Consider the following 6,906-nt stretch of genomic DNA (forward strand, 5'->3'; position numbering starts at 1 on the left):
CATGTAGCTGAAAAAGCCTTTTCTCCTTGGCACTCTTGATGTCAAAGTTCAGCAACTTTACTGCCCAAAGTGCCTTGTACTCAAGCTCCACTGGTAGATGGCAAGCTTTCCCGTACAATAGGTTGAAAGGTGTGGTCCCCAGAGGTGTCTTGTAAGCTGTCCTGTAAGCCCAAAGCGCATCATCAAGCTTAACTGACCAATCCTTCCTTGTAATCCCCACAATCTTCTCCAGAATGGACTTGATCTCTCTGTTAGAAATCTCAACTTGACCACTTGTTTGAGGATGGTAAGGAGTTGCAACCTTGTGCTTAACACCGTTCTTCCGGAGAAGTCCCTCAAGCAGTTTGTTGATGAAATGAGACCCTCCATCACTGATTACAACTCTTGGAACTCCGAACCTTGGAAAGATGGTGCTCTTGAACATCTTGATTACCACTCTTGCATCATTGGTGGGACTTGCAATAGCTTCCACCCATTTTGAGACATAATCAACAGCTACCAGGATGTACTTGTTGCCATGTGATGATTGAAATGGCCCCATGAAGTCAATACCCCAGACATCAAACACTTCAACTTCAAGGATTGGATTCTGAGGCATCTCATTCCTCTTGGTGATGTTTCCCCTCCTTGAAACAAAGTCTTGTGTGTCCTTGAACATGTGTGGCCACCAGAATCTAGCTTGTAACACCTTAGCAACAGTCTTGAAAGTAGCAAAGTGGCCTCCATAAGATGATCCATGACACTGTGTAAGGATCCCATCAATCTCCTCATTAGCAACCACTCTCCTATAAAGTTGATCTTTGCAGAGAATGTAGAGGTAGGGCTCATCCCAGTAGTATCTCTTCACATCCTTGTAGAACTTCTTCTTGGCATAACCCACAAGATTCAAAGGCTCTTTTCCTGTGGCTAGGTAATTCACCAAATCAGCATACCAAGGTTCTTTCTCTTCTGTTGCCTTGACTTCTTCAAGCTTCCTTCCAGTCTCACAAACTGCTATCACTGCTCCAATAGCCATGATCTGTTCCTCAGGGAGTCCTTCATCAATGGGAATGCCACACTCCACTCTCAGCCTGGACAAGTGATCAGCTACACCATTCTCAACTCCTGGCTTGTCCTTGATCTCTAAATCAAACTCTTGCAGCAAAAGAATCCATCTCAAGAGCCTGGGCTTTGCATCCTTCTTCGCCAAAAGGTGTCTCAACGCAGCATGATCTGTGTAGACAATGACTTTAGATCCCACCAAGTAGCTTCTGAACTTCTCAAAGGCAAAGACAATGGCTAGCATCTCCTTCTCTGTTGTGGCATATCTCATCTGAGCATCATTCAGGGTTTGGCTCGCGTAGTAGATCACATGGGTCTTGCCATCTTTCTTCTGCCCCAAAACAGCTCCCACAGCATAATCACTAGCATCACACATGATCTCAAAGGGGAGATCCCAATTAGGTGGCTGGACAATTGGAGCACTGATGAGTTCACCTTTCAGCTTCTTGAAGGCTTCTAGACACTCCACATCAAAGCTGAAGGTGGCTTCTTTGCACAGCAGCCTGGTCAATGGTCTAGTGATCATGGAGAAGTCCTTTATGAATCTCCTGTAAAACCCAGCATGACCAAGAAAACTTCGGATGTCTTTCACTGTCTTTGGTGGGGGCAAACCAACCATAACATCGATTTTGGCCTTATCCACCTCAATCCCCTTCTCTGAAATCTTGTGCCCCAGCACAATCCCTTCTTTGACCATGAAGTGACACTTCTCCCAGTTCAGCACAAGGTTGGTGTCTTCACATCTCTGTAGGACCCTGCACAAATTTGACAAACAAGCAGAAAACGAAGATCCATAGACAGAGAAATCATCCATGAACACCTCCACAACATCCTCAATCAGATCAGAAAAGATCGACATCATGCACCTTTGAAAGGTGGCTGGAGCATTACATAGACCAAATGGCATTCTTCGATATGCGAAGGTACCATAAGGACATGTGAATGTTGTTTTCTCCTGATCATTGGGATGTATGGGGATCTGGAAGAATCCTGAATATCCATCAAGAAAACAATAGAATGGATGATTTGCAAGTCTCTCAAGCATCTGATCAATAAATGGAAGTGGAAAATGATCCTTTCTAGATGCAGAGTTCAGTTTGCGGTAATCAATACACATCCTATGCCCAGTGACTGTTCTTGTTGGTATCAATTCATCCTTGTCATTTTTAATCACAGTTATACCACCCTTTTTTGGCACAACATGCACAGGAGATACCCATTTAGAATCTGAGATAGGGTAGATAACACCAGCATCTAAGAGTTTAAGAATCTCTTTCTTTACAACATCCTTCAGGTTAGGATTTAACCTTCTTTGATGCTCGATAGAAGTCATTGATTCATCCTCAAGATGTATCCTATGCATACACAAAGAGGGTGATATTCCCTTGATGTCATCAAGTGAGTAACCTATTGCTTTTCTAAATCTTTTAAGTGTTTTCAAAAGTTCAGATAGCTCAGTTTCAGTAAGTTCACTACTCACAATGACTGGATAAGTTCCATTAGGACCAAGAAATGCATACCTTACACCATTGGGGAGAGGTTTAAGCTCCACCTTAGGCGCCTTAAGTTCGCTCCAGTCATTTTGCTGGGTGTCTCCTTGTTGAATGACCGAGGCTTCCTGATGGACAATTTGAGGCAGCTCCTCATACTGATCCTTACTACCAAATCCTCTGTGTGAATCCAACATCATCCCATAGGCAGCACTCTCCAGGTTCTGAATCACTTCAGCTGGCCTCTCTATCGTCAAAGCATGCTGTAGAGGGTCTTCTATTGACAATTCTTCAAGGAGCTCATCAGCAAGGGCATCCATCTCTTCAATGTAGAAAACTTGCCCTTGAACTGTTGGTTTCTTCATTACCTCCTTGATGTCAAAGTAAAGAACATGCCCTTTACCCAAGTGGAGATCAATCTTGCCCTCTTTCACATTAACAATTGCTCCTGCTGTAGCTAAGAAAGGCCTTCCAAGGATTAAAGGATCTGCAGCTTCCTCACCCATCTCAAGCACCACAAAGTCTGTAGGGATCTCATATTTTCCAACCATAACGGGGAGGTCCTCCAAGATACCCACCGGGTACTTCACTGATCGATCAGCCAATACCAGAGACAGTCTACACTTCTTGTATTGAGTGAAACCAAGCTTCTTAGCAACAAATAAAGGCATCAAGCTGACACTAGCTCCCAAATCGCAGAGACATCTATCAAATACCATAGGTCCAAGAGCACAAGATAATGTGAAGCATCCTGGATCTTCTAGCTTCTTTGGGACAACAAGCCTCTGGATGATGGCACTGCACTCATGAGTGAGAATCATCATGCCTTCCATCTCCTTCTTCTTTGCAGCTATAACATCTTTCAGGAACTTACTATATTGAGGAATTAACATGAAAGCATCAATGATGGGCATTGTGACTTGAACTTCACTCATTTGCTTCTCAAATAGAGCTTTGTACTTCTCTAGCAGCTGCCTCTTGAATCTACCAGGGAATGGTAGTTTGGGTTCATAAGGAGGAGGAACAAAAGAATTCTCACTTGCTGGAGCAACAACTTCACCATCTTTTACTGTTTTCTTCTCTTCCCCAACCTTTCCTTTACCTTTAGCTTCCACAATCTTCTCCAAGATTTCATCATTGATTTTCTCATCAACAATCACTTCATCATCTATGTTGATGGCAACCTCCTCACCTTGTTTCTCAGCATCCTTGGTGAGAGCTTTCTGAGGTAACACCTTACCACTCCTGAGGGTGATAGCTTTCATGGTCTCCTTGGGGTCTTGCTCAGATTTTCCAGGTAAAGAACCTTGTTGGCGATTTTGTTGAGTGTTCATGGCAGCAAACTGGTTCTCCAAGGTTCTGAACTTGTTGTTGAGCTCATTGTAGCTTCCATCAATCTTTGCGTGAAGGTTTTTCAACTCATAGCCAACATGCTTCTCACTTCTTGTCTGAGACTCCAAGATTTGTTTTAGTAGGGCATCAGTGCTGCTGACTGGAGGAGTAGAGGTAGAAGTAGTAGGTTGTTGTTGGGCAGGTTGTTGTCCTTTGTTGTTGAAACCGGGAGGAGGGTTTTGTTGAGGCTGATAGTTGCCTTGCTGGTTGTTCCGAGGCTGATAACCACTCTGTTGGTTGTTGGGGTAAGATCTCTGTTGGTAGTTGTTGTACTAAAAGTTTGGCTCTTTCTTGTACCAGCTACCATTTTTTGTTGATGAAGCACAACTCTTCTTGCCCTTCCAAACCATCAACTTCCTGGACAACAGGTGTGGCTTCTTTGTTTGGGTTACCAACAAAGTGCAGCTGCTCCTGGGTGGCCTTATCAGCAATGAGAATGTCAATCTTATCCTGGAGAGCCTTTAACTCTCTCCTCGTCTGCTTGTCATCTGTTCGACTGCCTCTGTCGTGGTCTCCACTGTAGACAGCATCACTCTTTACCATATTGTCAACCAGCTCTTCTGCATCTTCCTCAGTTCTCCCCAAGAAGAACCCATTGCTAGCTGTATCCAGTCTGGCCCTGTACTTAGGCAGAGCACCACGGTAGAATGTGCTGAGCAAGCTCTCCTTAGAGAAACCATGGTGTGGGCATTGAGCTTGGTAGCCCTTGAATCTCTCCCAGGCTTCACTGAAGCCTTCCAAGCCTTTCTGTTGAAAACTAGAGATCTCATTTCTCAGCTTAGCAGTTCTTGAAGTATAGAAGAACTTCTCCAAGAAAGCTTTCTTGCAGTCATCCCAAATGGTGATTGAGTCACTTGGTAGAGACTTCTCCCACTGTCGTGCCTTATCCCCCAGAGAGAAAGGGAATAACTTCAGCTTTAAGGCATCCTCAGACACACCATTGGTTTTTGACAACCCACAGTAGCTGTCGAACCTGTCCAAGTGATGAAATGGGTCCTCTAGAGCCAAGCCATGATACTTGTTGTTCTCGATCACGTTGAGGAGTCCTGATTTGATCTCAAAGTTGTTGGCTGCTACAGCTAGTGCTCGGATTCCCAATCTATGACCATGAATGTTGGTTTTGTGGAACATTGTTGGCATCATTTTGAGGTATGTCTCCCATATCCGTATCCAATCTCTGCAAGTGAGATTGTTGCTCTTCTTCTCTTCTCTTTCTAGCACACTCTCTCTCTAAAGCTCTGATGTCTGCGGCTCTTGGAACTAGGTTTGATGGACCCCTGCTCCTCAAGTTCATACACCTGTAAATTAAAGGGAGGTGAAGAAAGAGAATCAGTAACTAAAGAAAATAAAAATTACTTAGTCTCAAGCAAATGACTAAATCTCAATGTTCAAGCTACTTAGAATTTGGCAACAGCGCCAATTTGATATTAGGAGTTTTCAAGGCTCCTAAGACAAATGTTGTAGTATAAATGATTGTCGAACCAATTCTAAGGGATTTCAAGCACTGAGAATGCAAGTACTTACTTAATCTAAGTGCAATCGATGATTTTAAAGGTTTTCTAAACTAATGATTATTACTAATGTAGTTTCAGAATAATAAAAACGGTAAATGAGTTGACTTTCTTAACTAAGGAAATGAGAACTTATGGGCATAGGAATTAGAGCTTGGGTGATCAACTTTCGAACTAAGGATGGCAAACGAACAATCAAACTATCAACCTTAAGCTTAGACACGATTCTAAACAAACTCTATGTCTAGATGAATGTTCATTTACTAACACATTTCAAACAACAAATGCCTTCGGTTGAATAATATGGACGCAATCATTACTAACAGGTCTAAGGCTATCTTAGCACTTCTAACAACAAATGTCTTTGGCAAAATATGCTAAAAGCTTAGAAGAGTTGTTTCAAGCATTTCATCGAACACCTTTTGGGTGGGAAATGCGTAAAGATCAACTTTTGAGAAGCTAACTCAGAAGATGCATTATGATTACTCTACTAGCAAGGTTTTGGAATGATCTACTCTAAAACATCCTATCTCTAACCTAATCACCCTTAATCTTCCTAACCCATGAATTCAAATGGTGATTACTCACTACTCTTCATGATTCCTCTTAAACCCATTTTGGATTTCAGATTAATCATACAGAGGGATACAACAACGAATTGGAAAACACAGAATTGCAATAACTAGATGAACAAAGATGATTCAAGAGATGAACTTTCCAAAGGTTTTTCTTAGAACAAAAGATAATCTGTCTGGTGGCTGCCAAAAGTACTTAAAACATAGGTTTTCAGAAGTAAAAACGTGCATAATGAAATGACCAAAAGGCCCTTGAGTAGAAATGAATTCGAGCAATCAGAAGGTGCGCAGCGACCTCCAGTAGTCGCTCCGAGAGGTCGCTCCAGGCTTCGGGAGCGACCTGGAGGGGTCGCTGCGAGACGTCGCTCTGGGTCGCTCTTCACGAGCGACCTCGCTGTGTCGCTCCGGTCACGTCGCTCCGGGTGATGGAGACGCGAGCGACCTCGCTGTGTCGCTCCGGTCAAGCCGCTCTGAAAGGGTGTCACAGCGACTTCACGGTGTCGCTCCGGTGAGGTCGCTCCCATGCACTGCTCGTCAAATGATCACCTTTATCACCTCTTTTGAGCTCCAAATGCACCCAAATGTCTCCAAGAACTCCATGTAGTACTCCAATACCTGATAAGGACTCATGTATGCAAAATGCAACCTAAACATAGCTAAATCCTAGTCTATATGATCAAAATGCACATGGGTGAATGGATAAGACAATGGAAATATGCAAGATATCAACCTGATTTGTTTCTTCTTTAGATGCACACCATTCTCCTAATGCCACAGTTAATGAGTTAGGGAATGAATCTTCCAAATCAAATTTATGTCTATTGATAAGATATAAAAATTTATGTAGCTAGTGTTGCATTGGGACCATAATCCTCTGTTTATAGATTTTTAAATTCT

At 42.9% G+C, this 6,906-nt stretch overlaps 1 non-coding gene across 1 annotated transcript; it reads left to right on the forward strand.

Annotated features, from left to right (window-relative positions):
• Positions 1-4,596: 4,596 nt before the first annotated feature.
• Positions 4,597-4,703, forward strand: LOC125590734. Its single transcript, XR_007326738.1, has one exon. It is a non-coding gene; the product is annotated as a small nucleolar RNA R71 (small nucleolar RNA).
• Positions 4,704-6,906: the final 2,203 nt, after the last annotated feature.

The sequence above is a fragment of the Brassica napus genome, chromosome C7 (assembly GCF_020379485.1).
Source record: "Brassica napus cultivar Da-Ae chromosome C7, Da-Ae, whole genome shotgun sequence".
NCBI lineage: Eukaryota > Viridiplantae > Streptophyta > Magnoliopsida > Brassicales > Brassicaceae > Brassica > Brassica napus.